The 18,708-nt window shown below is 37.8% G+C and overlaps 1 protein-coding gene across 5 annotated transcripts in view; it reads right to left on the bottom strand.

The window, feature by feature from the left end:
* ZNF385A (zinc finger protein 385A) overlaps window positions 1-18,708 on the bottom strand; it is a 175,235-nt gene that overhangs the window by 140,066 nt on the left and 16,461 nt on the right. The window lies entirely within an intron of this gene.

Below are 18,708 nucleotides of genomic sequence, written 5' to 3'. Positions count from 1 at the left end.
GCTCAAAGGAAAATGGATAGACTATATATACTGAAACTCTGATAAATAGGATCATACAATGACAGAAGCATTTGTGGAGAAACAAAATATTCAGGAACCAGCTTCGCTAGAAAGTGAGGTATGTCAGACAATAAACCATCTGTAAAATAGATAAATAACAGAGGCAGATGAAATACTGAATAGTTTAAAGCTATAGGAAAAAGATAGTTAAAGCTATCTTTAACTGTCAATAAATATGGAGAAGATTACAATGACAAAGACCAATGTGCCTGTGTAAGAAATAGGAGATGTAAGAACATGTGTAAATTACTGAACTTTTAGACTAATTCCACATATATGCAAAATTTTGCTTACAGTGAAGAATAAACCTAAATGTAAGACAGAAATGCTAAGTGAACAGGCAGATTCAGAAAAGGTAGTGGGACATGAGGTCATACAGCTAAAATTAAATGAATAATGGAGAGAACAAGGAAGTACATGAAATAAATTTACCTTGGCTTCATTTATTACAACAAGAGCTTTGTGTAGATCACAGTAGAACATACTAAGTCTGTTCTAGAATACCTGATTATTTTTCTCAGGAATTTTTTCATTGAAGAAAAAAATTGAAGAACTGAAAGAAAACTAAGGCGCTTTAAAATAGGAGATGAAGATGTAGATTATCTTTGTAATTTGTTTAATGTACACAACAAAGATGGCTGAAATCAAAATTACAGGTCAAAAAAGTAATAGTTTCATGTAGACAGACAATTCATTATACTGTTCGTTAAAATTAGGTAACTTAAAAGAGTTCATTACACAAGAAAATCTGGAAAACAAAAATCTGGGTTAATATTATTATATTAATAGGACAGAATATTCCTGCATGCTTAGTGAATTTACAGGCGAAGGTGGATAAAGGTGAAAACAGTAGATAGTTTTGTCTTCTTGGGCTCAAGTACAAATAAAGATGGACAAAAGGAATCAATCCTATGCACGAAGCCAATGACAAACTTGGGCAGATCATGCCGAATAAAGACATTTTGATGACAGCTAAAGCAAGAACAGCTAAAATAAGCAATGGCCTTTCCAAAATTACGTATATGTGTAAACACTGGACACTAAAAGGCCAGAGAAAGGGCATTTGAATTATAGATTTGAAAATGACTACAAAGAGTCCTAGGTCCTAGGATCTGCAAGAATAAACTGTATCAATTGGTCCAGGGCCAATCATAAACTGATTGCTCCCCAAGCAATGATCAGCAATTAGAAACTCACATACTTTAGGTATGTCATGCAAATCAAGCATTGACTAGAAGAAGTTATTATGTTTGGAAGGGATACTAGAAATGGAAGGGGAAAAATGACCCAAGAGAGATCACTAGAATGTTCTTTCCCAGTCTCACAGGGAAACTAGCAAGCCCGACTTTAAACAATCACACAAGCAGGAGTATTTGTACATATTAGGTGACCACAATTATCAAGGAGAGCACAGAACTTTGCATTCTGAGGATCAAATTCCCCTTCTCCATTTTTTTTTAAAGCAAATTTCTAGACTTCATAACTTGTTGGCAGGAGACAGAAAAGAAATATGCACACACCACTTAAATGGTACTCTCAGGAAGGTACTATTAAGACTTTCAATATCCAGGAAATAACACTTCAGTAAATTTGCAAAGTTCTAGTCCCTAAACAAGGTTACCAGAAGAAGAATTCATTATGCAAATAATGGGGTGGAAAACCCAACTGAATCTGCTCAATTTATTTAGAATATAGTTAGAATTAGTTTTGGAGCATAATTTTAGTTACCTTAGTATACGTAATAATTTCAAATCATGGAATCATTTCTAATCATTTTTAGAAAATGGGCATATAGTATTTGTAGCAGATTTAGATTTACTAACTAAAACTACTATAAATGCTATATATTGGGCATGCTGCCATCTTTTATCTCCTTTGCCTCTCAGGTACCTATACAAGGATGAGGTTCAATAAACTATTATCTTGATTGGAACTGACGATTTGGTTGGAGGCTGCCCTGGTTATCCTTTCTTCCATCCTTGGTCTAATCGTAGGAAGGAGAAAGAGGGCTGAACTGTGAGGTGTCCCTTGAGATTCTGCCTCAAAGGTAGACTCTGAGGTAATGAACCGAGCTTGGGCATCAGGCGTTATGGAAGTCATTCCACCACAACTGGCAGCCCTTGAAAAAAAAGAGGACCAAGTCCTACTTTATGCCTCACTTGGCAACCCATGCAGCATGCTCTCCTGTGCCTTGAAGCTTGGCCACATCTGAGCAATGAGTAATCCCTCGCGGCCTAGCATGCATGCAGCCGTCTTCTCACCCCCAAACCAATGTAACGAAAGTTACATGCAGAGTAGGTGAGCACTGAGGCAGAAGAGATTCTGATCTGTCCTGACAGCCTGGCCCAGTTTTCTGCTGCTGCTGCTACAACAGCCAGAGGTAAAGAGGCGTCAGCTAAGGGGAACCCAAGGTCAGAGACAAGGGGAGGGAAGGGGAGGAGAGGGGAGGGGAGGGGAGGGGAGGGGAGGGGAGGGGAAGGGAGGACTGGTGAGATGCAGAAGACTGTATGAAAAGAAACAAGTACTAAAAACAGCCTCAGCAAATTTCATCATGAACTAAGAATGCAGTTGAGTGCTTAAACAGGGATATTTTGGATTACAATTTTATGAATTGAACTCCAGAAACAAAGCCTAATGGTTGCAGAGGGAGCCAGAAGAATCAGAATCTTAAATTTAAGTATGTGTGCCTAGGACATTTCTACAACAATGCAATTGCTTGGTTTTTTTCTCCCAATGCAGGCCACTGCTAGGCAAACATTAGACTGGTGGGTTTGTCTGATTCATGTTGCTGGAGAACAAGGACAAAAATCCTCTAGTGTAGGGCTTAACTATGTAAATAAAATGAAATAAGTACTAATATTGGTTAGATCTCTCAAGTTATTTCTGGTTAGGGGAAGACTGCTTCCAGAGATAAGCACTACTTTTAGATACAGGTAATTTTTGTTCATTAGAGTACAGTGGTATTTCTCAGCTTGGTAGTTTTAAGATGTGTGGATTTCAACTCACAGATCTTCTCAGTAACTATGAGTAATTTTTTTATATATATAATTTCTCTTCAGGACTTCAATTCTGCTTTTCTGGGAATCAGCAAAATTTTGTTTTCTTTCCCAGCTCAAAGTAATGGAATATATCAGAGTCTTCTGCTTGTTCTTGATATCTTTCCCATGTAAAATGACATTTTGGAAGATTAAATGTAGTACATACGATCCCTTTGTACAGTATAATAGAGCAGTGGTTACTCTACTGGTAATAGTATTCTGAAATCAGGAAATATCTTTTTACCCAAATCAAAATAGTAGCCATCAAGAAACTTTACTTCTTTTCCATGTAAGGTAGATCTGTTTATTTGCTTTAGTGAAGAAATAAGATTTTACCTGGTTCAAATTAGCATGTAATTAAAAAACTCATCATCAATTTTCCAAATAGCTTGGAACCACGACTAGTGATAAATTTGAAATTGTACAAGCAAGGACTCAGGCAAGTTACAGGCAGGAGAACAGGGACAAGCTGATTTTCCAGTAGTTAGGAGAGTGCAGTGTGTGCTAATTCCTTGCCTCTCAATTTATTTAGAAAATGTTGCGCAAAATAAGCCTTTATAGGCTGATTTCCCTAAATAGCATAATCTTATGTAGGTGACAGTATTCACGTGGGGTTTTTTGGCACACAACCTGATAGGTTTTGTATAAAATATCTGCAGATCTAAGTACAGTGGGATCATAAAATAATTCACACCGAAAGGCACCTCCTGTTTTTACGCTGAGCATAGTTAAGAACCTGCCAATTGGCAGAATACAAGAAGCATCAGAATCCTGAGGCTATATTGGAAAGATGGAGCTTTAAATTCCTGTTCAGTCAGAGAGTACAAGCAGTTTTAGGCAAGCTAGTTTTTCTAGGTCTGGCTTATCATCAAAGCAAGGATGAAGCAGGAATGCCCAAAGCTTGCTGGATGACATTAAAGTACATTAGGAATTGAAGAAACTTGGTCCACATGTAATTCTAAGCTACAACAGGGTTTGTTTGGTTTTGACTTAGCATGTCGTGATAGTCCAGCCACTCGCGGAAGAATCTATAACCATGGTAAACACACCAGGGCCTTAATACAAGATACGAACTCACCCACTTGTCCAGCTTGTCCAGTACTACCCATGTCAAGAGTAGGCCACTAATTTTGGACCAGGGGACTCATCTGGAATTTTAAGAGCAAGTCTTTCTGCCTCCCCCCCACCCCCTCCCCGCAAAGGGATGCTACATGACAGCCAGCCTCCTATTTACAAAATGGCTGCTGTGGTCATCATTTAAGGGAAGACATTGTCATGAAATTACTCCTTACCACCACCAGGGTGTTCGGCGCTAAGTGACTTTGGGCCAAAAGTCACCTACCACAACGCACTTAGCAAAGACTTCAACAAAATATTTGCAAGGTTGTCCACAGGCTTCATATGGCCTACTGTTGCTTCACACAATCTGGCAGAGTCCCTCAGGCTCTCAGACATAGGCCTTTTATATTATTTGATTGATTACGTGCCATTAAGTCAGTGTTGACTCTTAGCAACCACACAGATTGATTTTCTCCATGAAGATCAGACTAGTCCTTCAGGTCTCCCAATGGTGTACTGATTGCCACTATAACTGAGAACATCCACCTTGCTCCTGGTTGTCCTGGTTTTTTTTCCTTCCAACTTTCCCAGCAGTAAAGTCTTTTCCAGAGAGCCGAGTTTTCACATGATGTGTTTGAAGTAGAATAATTTGATCCTGGTTATTTGTGCCTTGAGTAAGAATTCTGGGTTGATTGGTTTATATTATTTACATTTAGCTAAAAATTAAAGCTGCCTCCCCTACAACATTATTGTTCAATGAACTCTCATCTCCAAGTATCAAGATATGCATTTTACTTATTTGGTATCTTTTTAAAATGTTTCTGGATGACTTGGGGAAACTTTTAAACTGCCATAGATGATTCAGTAAATTGAACCTAATCCCAAGTGACACTATTTTACTGCAAATCTCAATGCTATTATCAGGGAAGCTCAACCCTGCCTTCAGTATATATTATGCAAATAATGGAAGTGCTATAAATGAAATTATTTCACTTAAAAAAAAAAAGAACTTGAAATTCAGTTAATTCAGATGTCAAAGAATTAATTCTACTTCACAGAAATGGTCAAGCTATGTGCAAAACATATCATTTTTGTTTTTGTGAAGTCCAAAATGTTCCATTCCCCTTTCAGATCAAGCCGTTTCAAGGAAAGTGGATTCAGACATAACCTGGCAGGAGATTCAGCATGGTCTGCTGAGTAAATGGAACACTCCAGAGTTCTCTAGAATGCTCCATGCCCAAAATGCTGAGTTTTGCACATCTGCTGCAATGAGCATTTTGAATTGTGACGGTATCATGCAATCCAGTAAGGATGGTCATGTTCTAATGGCCAAAGAGAGAGGAGGAAGGGACTTTCTGAGATACTGAAAAATACTGGGGCAAAATAAGGACTGTGTTATACAGGAAAAAAAGTTCTTTTGCGGGCATGAAATCTATCAGTCAGTTCATGCTGAAAGAAATTGGTGGATGCGGCATTTATTCTTTTTCTGTAATTGTCAGGCCTATAGTGTTGTTCTTTTTTTCCCCTATTCTTTGAAACCTGAAATCTTGTTCTTACCCAGAACTTTCCTAGCATTGAACCACCTCTTCTCTCAAATCTCTATCATGCAAGTATTTAACTGTAAGAAAGTACTTACAGTTAGGAAGAAAATGTTATATTATCAATACCCTCTATACCTGACTGCAACTTTTGCTGATTTTAGGAAGGCTCTCAATCTTAGATTGGGGGGCTTAGATAGATGATTTCATATCACATAATTAATAACAGTATAAGAGAGATGGAATGGACCTTGGAGGTCTTTTAACCCAAGCCCCTGCTCAGGCAGAAAACCCTATACCAGTGATGGCTAACCTTTTTGCCATCACGTGCCAGGAGAGGGGGGGCGGGGGGGGAGGGTCGCGCATGCACGTGCCCACGCACATGAGCACGCAACCCCTCCCCCCCGCTCCTGGCACATGATGTACTGGTAGGCCCGTTTTTCTTTCTTACCTGGTTCCAGATCCTCGCTGTGTATCTGGGAAGGGCAAAAACAGCCTTTCCCACTCCCTTGGAGGCCCTACGGAGGCTGAAAGGGCCCATTTCCCAACTCTCGGTGGGACAGGAAGTGATGTTTTTTGCTGTCCCCAGCCTCTAGAACCTCTCTAGGAGTCTCTAGGAGCCTTTCTAGGAGTCTGTAGGAGCCTCTCTAGGAGTCTCTAGAGGCTGGGGACAGAAAAAAATGTCACTTCCTGTCCCACCGGGAGTCGGGAAATGGGCCTTTTCAGCCTCCCTAGGGCCTTCGAGGGAGTGGGAAAGGCTATTTTCGCCCTTCCCAGATCCATAGAAAGGATCTGGAGCCAGGAAGAGAAAAATGGGCCTTCCCCACCCCCCACCAGGCCTCCAGAGGCAGGAAACAGCCTGTTTCCCTACTTTTGATGGGCCCAGAAGGCCCGAAAATCAGCTGTCCGGCGCGCGCATGCGCCCCAGAGCTGAGCTGGCGTGCCCACTAATATGGCTCCGCGTGCCACCTGTGGCACGCGTGCCATAGGTTCGCCATCACAGCCCTATACACTTTCAGACAAATGGTTATCCAATCTCTTCTTAAAAACTTCCAGTGTTGGAGCATTCAATTAGTATGACATATTTCAACCCAATTATTATATAACATGGATGGAAATCCCTACCAAATATTTGTCTCGGTAGCTCCACATCTAGGGAAACAATGATGTCTTGTGACCCTGATGGGGAAACACAGACCCACTTCTATGGAATACCAGAGATCAAAAATATGCTACTGTCCTCATTACAGTGTTTTAAGAATGCCTCATGTTTTGCATTCTGCTTGTCATTCATGCAACAGTGCTTGTAAGCATGACTACACAGCAGAAGAGCTGGACCAGCTCTTGCAATACACTCAAAACACAAATTAACTCTTCTTCTTGTCCTCCTTGGTAGCTGAAATCCCTTGCAGGCCAATCCCCTGGACAGCAGGTGTCTGGCAAAGTCCCAAACTCCCCTCCCCAATACAAACATCTCTATTCCCAAAATCCTAAGTACATCCAGGGTGTGTCGGAGTCAGCCGACAACTGCAAAGGGCAGCCAAGGCAGCAGATGATGCCACTTGCTCAGTGCAGGATGGAAGGTGACCCCCAGCCTGTTCTATCCATTACATCTGCCCCCAACATGCATGCACATCCATCTGTGACATGACAACCAGCCAGATTTGAACAGTCAATTGAGTATCAAGATGCTTCCCACCCACTCAACTCACATCTTGCTTATTTGGGACATGGATTGTTTTTAAATCATCTCAATTTCAACCAGAACTCTAAATATTTCAAAATATTAACATCAGCTTATAACCTTGTACGAGATGAGCTATTTGGGTTTTGCTCAGCCTGTCAAGTCAAGGCACCAAAGTGGCAATTCTCTTTCTTTTCTGCTAAGTACAAATGTTATGATCCTAACATCTGAATGTACTGCTTAAGATGACAAGGCATAACTTCTATGTAGGTCAGAACACCGCAAGTATTTTATCTTACAAAATTAAACACTGAGGGAATCATTTCCAGAGAAACGATTTGCAATTCTATAGGCTGGTCCCAACTTTAAATTCAGAACTCCTGATACCCCCAACTCAGACTACTGCAAATAGCCCTCTGGAACAGTGCTAAACAGCTAGGATAACTGTTAGCCTTACTACAACTCCAAGCACGTCTCTTCATATTATGCCAGTATCTCCCTAAATTGGAGCTAGATTTTTTTTGTAACAAAAAATTACAAGAGGGGGAAAAAGAAGAATGGAAAAACAGTTTTTCTAATAAACTTTCTGGGAAAACAGGAAGCATTCCTGATATTCCAGTCATGCTGACATGTTAGTATCATAAAAACTTTGTTTATAAATGTGTTTATAAGGTCACATCTGATACAGTACATTTAAAGATGTAATTTGAGCAGGTGATTATCCACAAAGTATTAGATCAATAATTCAAATATATTAAATTACTGAAAATAAATTTTGTGTCGCTCAAATAGAATGTATACTGAATTCCAAATTCTCCTATTTCAATACAGCATTGACTTTCCATTTTCTCCGCCATTGTGTTCCCTTAAGGACAGAAACCAAGAGGATTTTTTCAACCCCGAAAAATCTTCTCCACTCATTTCCTAGTTTCTAATCTAATCTTTATATGAACAAATGGACTGCTGCTCTCTCTACTGCACTTATTTATTGTTGGACCAAAACATCCTCAGAAACAGATTTTATTAAAAAAATAAAAAATAAAAAGTTTCTCTTGGGACAATGATGGTGCTTCTAGAGGCAGGTGTCTTGGGGAGAAATCTTCCATTATTTAATCTAACAACCCAATAAGAGGTATTAAATTAAAAACAGGGATTAAGCCATGATCTTCTCCATTTCATGGCTGAAGAACTGACTGCAAGTCACCTTTTCACAAAGCTGAGATAGCCACCATACCACATGCTGTCTGGCAAGCAGAGTTTTGTGAAAGAATATTTGTTCCCTTGGATTCTAAGGAACAAATACTCTTTGTAGTATTCTACTAAATATTTAGTAACTAGTTGAGCCAACATTAGCAGCAATAACTGAAATGAATACTTCTGTGATTGGTGTTCTCATATAGGCGTGAAGCAATTTTGATCCAATCCTCTACGCCAAACTGCTTAAATTCAAAAACTTTGGAGGGTTTCTAGCATGAAGTGCTTGCTTTAGATCCTGCCAAAACACTTTTAGGGAATTGATGTATGGGTTACAGTTTGTGATTTAGTCTCAGATGACAAACAAATTGTGTAGCTAATTATTTGATAAAAACCAGAAATCATGCTTCTTTCGATGACGGCAAGTCATCCAGGCCTGAGAGCAAAGCAATTCTACCTACTGGTATAATACTATCACCTCCAGAACTAACAGCTAACAACTAATGTACATGTATTATTATGGAATCAATTTTAGTTTCAACAAACATAGTCATCCATATTTTAAAAAATCACATTTATCTGTTCATAGCATATTTCTACAAAAGTCTGGAGGGTTATCCCGGTAATTTTTTACTAACTTCAGATGAGGAACTAAGTTTTTCTTAATAAGCAACACTTTCTCCCTTGTTTCTCTCCAATGGATCCCATTTATATCTAGTGTTTTCTAATGGCAGAGTCATGAACATTTACTTCAGCCTTGAAGAAAGAGGCCTGTAGATACCCGAACATTATTCTGGGACATTTCTGTGATTTCCTGGACAATTTTATACTGAGCTCTTGGAAAGATTTTGATACAATAACCAGTCTTGGGAAGACTAACTATTATTCCAAATGTTGTGCCTTTTTCAAGAGGCTACTGGACTTATCTTGTTTTTCTCTGAAGACCTTTCGCTTCTCATCCAAGAAGCTTCTTCAGCTCTGACTGGATGGTGGGGAATAGAAGGATTTATATTCCTTGCTGACAGCTGGTCATTTCCATCCTTTTAGAGAATCATTGAGGCCACTTGGAGATTTATCTGTGTCCTCAGGGTCACCTGAGTAGTGCAAATGAGTGTGGAGCCTTCTTGGAATGGCTGAAAGAACTATGCTGTAGACTGGAGATAGATGATGTCTTTTCCCTCCTTCTGTGTTGAGATACCTCTGTTGAGAGAGACCTGTTCAACCATGACCTGGATGACTGAGAATCTCCATAGATATTGTTCCAAATCTCAATTTCAAGACATAAAATAATTTAATGCATTTTTCAATTTTTTATCAACATTATTCTTAATATTAATTGTACAACTTAAGCAATCATGTGTGCATTAACATTTTAGAAATCATATTTAACAATGACATAAGCCTTTTTTCATCTACAAAGGTTTAATTCATCTAAATCATCATAGTGTTAACACTTTCCAGTTTCTATTTTATAAATATCACTATAATAGTTATTAACTCTATTCTATAATGAATTATTCGCAATTTATAATGCTCTAAAACAACAGAAAAAACTCTATAACTGTCAATAAGTAAAATTCTGATACTTTAAAAAATAGTTTTGTAAGCTCTTTTACACTAATAGGCATCAATGACTTTAATGGAAATTTTTAAAAAGTATTTTAGGTAGAGCATAGGGGTGTTCTAAAATTTGTGTGGTGAGAATTTTATTGTAATGAGAACGTTATATAGTGTTAGAGAAGAGTAGTTAAGAGTCGTCCCAAGGCGAGATGGGTGACAAACAAATTTAATAAATAAGTAAATATAGAGCAGGGCTACCCAAATCAATCCTAATAGTTTAATGAATTAGTCCCACAACTTAATTCTCCTTTTAACTGAATTAGGATTTTTTTTTTCACAGTAGCATTCTGCATGTTGAGTGACTTTATGAAGAAAATGAAAGATGACTTCCTTTTATGTAGCAGTAGGACACTCATGAAGCTCTAACAAGATTTAGTGGCCAATGTATGTAAAAATATTCCATGAACGATATACGCAAAAATATAAGAATGTAGAGTGTTTAGCCAAGAACAAAAAATTATTGAGATCCAGAGGAAACATCAAGAGCCAGTATGGTGTAGTGGTTAAGGCACAAGGCTAGAACTCCAGAAGATTTTGAGTTCCAATCCCATGTTGGACATGAAGCCAGCTGGTTGGCCTTGGGCCAGTTATCCTCTCTCAGTCCTATGCAGGAGGTAATGGCAAACCACTTCCCCAAAACCTTGTCAAAAAGCTGCAAGGACTTGTCTATGTGTACTGTGTTTTCCCGAAAATAAGACTCTGTCTTATATTTTTTTTGCCACCAAAAAAAGACACCAGGTCCTATTTTCGGGGAGGGGGGATGTCGTGCACTGATTCATCTCACTTGTGCACATTGCCCCCAGCCTCTTTTTCATTATCAGAGGCCTTCAGGAACTTCTTCGTCCAGCAAGGCTTTCCTGAAGACCTCTGCAGCCCATAACAGAGCTCCCTCCGGATCGATCCAGAGCTCTGTTATGGGCTACAGAGGCCTTCAGGAAAGCCTTGCCAGCTGCAGAAGAAATGGGCCGAGGTGTGCAAGGCCTGACTCCAACTATCCGAAGGTAAGTAGTAGGGCAGCTCCACCCACCCATCCCAACCCTACCTTAATTTTTACCTGTGCACCCTGGAGTAGGTGGGGTCTTAATTAAGGCTTATTTTGGGGGGGTAGGGCTTTTTTTGGGCACACATGTAAAAATCAAGTTAGGACTTACTTTCTGAGTAGGTCGTATTTTCGGGGAAGCACAGTAGATACTGTAAGTCAAACACTCTCTCTCTCTCTCTCTCTCTCTCTCTCTCTCTCTCTCTCTCTCTCACACACACACACACACACACACACACACACACACACATCACCTCACTTGATGTGAATTGCCCATCTATGAGTAGCAAAATCTGGATGTTGCATATGTCTTACCCTTGGAATAGTGGTAAAATCCAAATTTTTTTACTACCGGTTCTGTGGGCGTGGCTTGGTGGGTGTGGTGTGGCTTGGTGGGCGTGGCTTGGTGGGCATGACAGGGGAAGGATACTGCAAAATCTCTATTCCCTCCCCACTCCAGGGGAAGGATATTGCAAAATCTCCATTCCCACCCCACTCTGAGGCCAGCCAGAGGTGGCATTTGCTGTTTCTCCGAACTACTCAAAATTTTCGCTACCAGTTCTCCAGAACCTGTCAGAACCTGCTGGATTTCACCGCTGCCTTGGAAGAATCATTATTATTAGAAGTAGAGGTACTTCTGACAAGATTTGTTCCAGGGAACTGTAGGACTTTAGTAAAATAAAATCTTAAAGGTATTATATGTAAGAGCAGCTATAAACCTTTCTAAAAATATCCAGCTGTGTTAGTTGACTGCTGCAAAACCACTTTAAAGCCTAATAAAATTGGTATAGCTAAGAAAAAGTATTTTTGGTCATACAGGCTTTACCTTAGATGCATAGAATGATATCCAGAACTGGCAGATACATAAGCACACAGGTGTAGAGAGAAGAATATAAAAGCATTAGTGGAGGCTCCTCTTTCGAAACTGAAAATCCACATCTATTTATAATGCTTCTCGATGGGCAAGCGGGCTTACTGGGCCTTATCATACAAACACACAATTTAATTGAAGAAAGCAAGAAGAGGCATCATGGCTAGTTGGATGGCATGCTGTTTGGGCCATCAATCAGCACCTTCCAATTAAAGGGAAACTCAATTGTTATAGGAAATAATAGCCGTGATACAATGGGATTTACTAACTTGATGCCCTCCAGATCAGACTATGTAGGTTTACATATGTAAAAACATCTACAAAGGAAGTCAGTCAGCAGCAGACCCTTATCCTATTCTCCTCCTTTTTTTCTCTGCCTTTTACCTTTTCTTATCCTAAAATAGGGAGAGGGAGAACATTTTAAATTCTGTGAGTTGCATGGCTAGTTTAGGGATGTGTGCATCCAAACACATATGTTTACATAGACACATACTATTGTCAAACTATAATATATAGTTGTCAATAAATCATAATGCACAAAATGACCCTGATACTTCTAATCTTTACCAAGAGCAGATACTGTTCCTTCTTAAAATGATACCAGTTTGAAAAAGGGAACAGTTCTTTTTGTACTATCAAACCACACTGATCATTACAAAGTCACAAAAGTAAGTCATAAACATGGATTATGGCTCTTGCATTTTTTCACTTCTTCTCTGATACTCTGCTAAATTTGGGAGACGGAGATGGAAAAAAGCTTTACTGAGAACCAGGGTGGATTTGATTTAAACCGAGTTGATTTAAATCATGATTTAAATCACTAGTAAAAAGACTTGATTTAAATCAACTAGATTTAAATCATAATTTTTAAAGAGCAACTGTCATCTCTGCTACTCCTTTGACCTGCTGTTGACTCACCGATAGTCCCAGTGTTGCAGAATATACAGCCTTGTGCTACATAACTAAGCTCCATTTCATGCTGAATAAATTAAATTATTTATGTATCTTAAATAGAAAACTATCTTACGATAGATTTTTACCCCCAAAGTTTTTTATTAAAATAAATTCAATAAAAATCAAAAAAATCTGATTTAAATAAAAAAAATCCGATTTAAATCAAAAAAATCCGATTTTTTTGATTTTTTAAAAAAAATCATTGATTTTTATCCACCTGCTGAGAACTGCTTAGGAGTCTCCTGCCCTGTTGACTGGCTGGCAGTGTTAGAAATAATCCTCTAGTCACCTATAAAAGTCACAAAAAAGGTAATAATATGCTGCTTATAGCCCATTTGTTTCTATTTACACTTACCGCATTGCCTAAGCATTGCCTGGACTTTGCTAGCCTTACACGTGTCTAAAAATGTACATTTTTTCCACATTGAGGACAGTTTATGAAAACTTACTTGTAAAACGTCTATCAATGACATGCTTATTCTACAGTGCTGTCCAAAATAGGCATCATTTAAAAACTTTTCTTTATTGCTTTCTTTAATTTTTTCCCTTTGACATACTGTATTTATGCCATTGACAGTGCTTCTTTACTACATTTTCTTTCCCGTTGTTTTCTTTAAACAACATTGACACTGGCTTACAGCACATAAAAATACCAATTAAAAATGTAAGAAAGCCAGTGAAATTAGAATCATTTGCATTAAAACCAAAATCAATTCAATTAACAATTAAAAGCTTGATGAAAATAGGATTTTTTTGTCATTTTCCTAAATAGTGGGAAAATAGGGGTCAAACATATTGCCTTGGGGAATGGGACAGAAGGCCATTTCTGACATCAAGGCGAATACTCTTCATAAAAAAAGGTTGGGAAGATTTACAACAGGAGCAACATTCCCTCAAACAGCCAGATCTTAAGCCAACTAGGGCATTAAAGGTTAAAAAACCCCACAGCATTTCAAAGGAAATATAGCCAGTTTGATCTAGTGGTTAAGGAACCAGACTAGAAATTGAGAGATCAGGAATTCTAGTCCTGCTACCATTGTTAAGTGAATCACTGCAGTTGTTAAGTTAGTAATGTGGTTGTTAAATGAGTCTGGCTTCTCCATTGACTTTGCTTGTCAGAAGGTCATAAATGGACACTGCAACCATCAAAAATATGAACCAGTTGCCAAACCTCTGAATTTTGATCATGTGACCATGGGGATGTTGCAGTGGTCTTAGGTGTGAAAAACATCGTAAGTCACTTTTTTCAGAGTCACTTAACTTCAAACGGTCACTAAATAAAGTATTGTAGGTTGAGAACTACCTGTCCAGACTTTTTCCTCCCATCTTTTAATTCAACAGATATTTGGCTGTTCCATGTTGTTACATATCCAAAATTCTATGTGTGAATGTTAGCGGTGAATAGTTTTGTCTTCCTTTTTCCTTCCCAGTGCTAACCCGTCATGTTCAATATGATTTTGCACTTTGTTTTTATATACTGCATTTTATTATTGCATTTTAACCATCTGTAGTTTTAGTGTTAACCATTTTGAGACATGATGGTACAAGAAGTGATATAGAAATATATTAAATAAGATGAACAAAGCTAAAATAAAGAGGGCCCATGCCGTAACCTATGTTATTTCAATATAGGGTTTTTACTACTTAAGATGATTAAAAAATAAAAGTTGAAAACAAAACCGACAAATGAAAGGAGTGCATGGTTTGGACAGAACAATCTCATACTGCACAGTACTAACGATTACTAGCTTATATGGATATAGAATTTAGTATCAGAAAGCACTGAAAACCATATGAATACTGGATGTATTTATTACATATACAGGAATGTCATTCCCCATTTTTGCAGGAAAAATATCCAGGAAAAAAAATATCATAATCTACATTTGAGTAAGTCAAAATATTTACATTCCCTTTGTTCTAGAAGAAAATAATACTTGACAGAACTCTTTTTTCAGAGTTCCACAGCATCCAATATTTTTTACAAATAAACAGAAAGGAAAAATACACTTTCTTCCTGCTTAATTTTTCCAGATTTTTCTTTTCTCAGACTTCAATTCTCTAGAATGGCTTCTGAAGTCCCAAAGATCTTCTGCACATTTGCAGCCAACAATAAAAAAAAAAGCCTCCCAGTATCCTGAAGGAATTTTCGTAAGTTACATCCAGGATTCAGATCATAATCAAAACTGTTTATAATCTACATTTTAATTTACACTTATGACAGTGCCAATTTCAAAAATTCCACATGCGTTACACAAGTGTGCACCATGTAAACTTACACATATTATATAAATTCATATGGAATTACAAGCAGAGTCCTGCAGTCCTTTATTTCTTAAATGATGTTCTCTCTCAGATATTTTCCCACCTATCTAATCTTCTGAAATTGCAGCAGTTATTCTCTTCTTTCCAAGCTTGCCCTCGGAGTCTATCATTTTTAAAAACTGACTGAGATTGCTAAATTTTATGCTCAGTACTAAATGCTGCACAAGCACAAAATGGGTCTATTCCAAACCCCGCAATTTTAAATGAACATAATATATTGATTGAAGTGTCATGCCTTCAAAAGTCTCTCCTTCCTTTCCCTTCCCCTATATCTTAACTTTTCAAACTTTGGGAATTAGGTTGTCCATTACATATGAGCCACGATGGCACAGTGGTTAGAGTGCAATACTGCAGGCTACTTCTGCTGACTGCAATTTGGCAGTTCAAATCTCATCAGGCTCAAGGTTGACTTCCATCCTTCCGAGGTGGGTAAAATGAGGATCCAAATTGTTGGGGGCAATTGGCTGACTCTGTAAACTGCTTAGAGAGGGCTGTAAAGCGCTATATATAAGTCTTATTGCTATTGCTACATGCAAACTTGGAAACTGACATTTGGCTTTGAACTATAGATCTACAATACCTTGCAGACTACATTATATGATCAGACTATGGTTGTCCAGTTTAGCAATAACAAGCAGCAGCCTTTCATGAGATTCTATTACAGAAGTTGGAAAAATGTAAGCTGGACTATTCTACCATTTGATTGATAAAGTACCATTTGGATAATCATATATCATTGGAAGGAAGTGCTAAGGGGCATACAGAGCCCTGCACTGTTCCAACATATTTATAAATGATTTGAACAAGGGATTGGAAAATATTATCAAATCTGCAGATAGCACAGAGATGGGGAGCTTAGAGAACAGCATCAGAATTCAGAAGGAACTTTACAAATTGGAACAATGGGTAGAAATAAAAAGGGCTATATTTGGGTAAGAAAAGTAAAAGGTGAGAATTATGTGGGAAACCATACTGGGTATTAGTACATGTGAAAAGGATCCAAGCGTCGGTGGATCACAAGCTGAACATGAGACAGAAATGTGATGCAGTTGCAAAAAAAGCAAAGGCAATCCTAAACTGCAACAAGGGTAGTGTCAAAAATCAGAAGCTGCCACTGGTCTTTTCTATTCTGCACAGGTAGTCCTCGACTTACAACAGTTCATTTAATGACTGTTCAAAGTTACAACGGAAGTGTAAGAGAAATGTGACTTATGATTGTTTTTCACACTTATGACCATTGCAGCATCCCCATGATCACCTGTTCAAAATTCAGACACTTGGCAACTGACTCATATTTATGATGGTTACAGTATCCTAGGGTCACAATTCCTTTTTGCGACTTTCTTACAAGCATACTCAATGGGGAAGCCAGATTCCCTTAACAACCATGTTACTAAGTTAACAACTGCAGCGATTCACTTAACAACGGTGGCAATAAATGTCATAAAGTGAGGCAAAACTCACTTAAAAAATGTTTCACTTAGCAACATAAATTTTGGGCTCAGTTATGGTCATAAGTAGAGGACTTCCTGTATATATATCAGTCTACACCAAGAACATTCCATCCATATTCTCATATATTCATATATTAAGAAATGCATTATTACATGTATGGAAAAAGTATCAATATAAATTAAATAATAAACTACCTATATGGACAATACCTAGACATATGATAGAGAATATAAGTGTGGAACAGAAACAAGATGTGATTACTTATAAAGAGCTTCTTATCTTGGAAAGAGGCATATTGCAATTAAAGTCTTTAGAGGTATTAAAGGAAGAAAGGAAAATTCAAACTTGGTTTCAATATGGACAGTTGTATACTAGATGGGAAGAAGATCAGAAAATTGGTATTTTGCAAAATGAAGAAAACTTAATAAAACAAATCAGGGATCAAAGTCCAATGCATATTAAAAGGTTGTATAATGCATTGATAGAAATAGATTCAGAAACCGTGTTAGTGAATGATTGTATGGTAAAATGGGCACAAAACTTTGGGGAATCAATAATCATGGATGTATGGGAGAAAATATGGGTTAGAGATGTAAAATTTACTCAAGCCCAAAACTTGAGAGAAAATTTTTACAAAATGTTTTATAGATGGCATTTAGATCCTAAAAAGTTAGCTTGTATGTACCCGAGTTTACAATCTACGTGTTGGAGATGTAAATGTGATGATGCAACGTATTTTCATATATGGTGGACATGTAAGAAAATTAAGGCATTTTGGATTAAGATATGGTGGATCATACAAAATATTCGTAAAAGGAAGATAAAATTTACTCCCCAATTGTTTTTATTGAGTATAACTGTAGACTGTACAGTTATAGAGACTAATCTGATTTTGAATTTAACAACTGCAGCCAGACTTTTGGTGGCGCAATATTGGAAGAAGGAAGAACTACCTACTATTGAAGAATGGACATTAAAATTTGGCGGAGATGGCTAAAATCTCTGCATATTTGAAGGATACATATTTGAAAAATATGTACTGGAATGGAGAAGATGGATTGACTATATACAAAACAAATATGGGACTAAAAAGTTGCAAATAGCTTATGAATGAAATATTTAGATGATTTTTCTTTTTACTCTGACATTTTGGTACCTATGGGGGAGTTAAAGAGTAAGGGGGAGTTAAGAGCTTATAGTCAGTTTGTTTATGTTAGATTATGTTTGCTAAATGCAATACTCTGCATTTTGCTCTGGGAAGTCGGGGGGGGGGAGGGAATGGGTGGGGGAAGGAGGGGGAAATTTGTTTGTAAAACATTTTAAAACTTTTCAATTAAAAAAAAAAAAAGAACATTCTATCCAGTTTGGAGGATGCCGTTTAAGAAGGATATTTACAAACTGGAGCATATCCAGAGAAGAACAACCAAGATGATAAGGGATCTGGAAAAAATATTTACAAGGAATGGTTGAAGATGTTGAGTATATTTAGTGTGAAGAAGATTATGGAGAGATATGTTAGCTCTCTTCAAGCATCTGAAGGGCTTTCCTATAGAAGAGGGAACAAATCTGTTCAGAGGAGACAGCTGGACATCAGGAAAAAATTTCTAATGAGAAGAGCTGCTCAATAATGAAATGGTCTGTCTTTATAACTTCTCCAGCATGTATAAATAAGAGGCTGGAAGGCCATGTATGGGGCATGCAGTATTAGTGGAATCCTACACTGGGCACAGAGTTGGGCTAGATAATTCCCAATCCTTACATACTATGACTCTATAAAATCTTGGGATTTTTGTACTCAAGGGGGAAAAAATCAAATTTTGCATTCATGGATAAGATAAAAATGGGGAAAATACTTGTAAAACTATTTTCTA

The sequence above is a fragment of the Pantherophis guttatus genome, chromosome 2, assembly GCF_059756535.1.
Source record: "Pantherophis guttatus breed Tessera chromosome 2, ASM5975653v1, whole genome shotgun sequence".
Lineage (NCBI taxonomy): Eukaryota > Metazoa > Chordata > Lepidosauria > Squamata > Colubridae > Pantherophis > Pantherophis guttatus.
The sequence above is the reverse complement of the archived record's forward strand: the minus strand, read 5'-3'. Positions and strand labels throughout refer to the sequence as shown.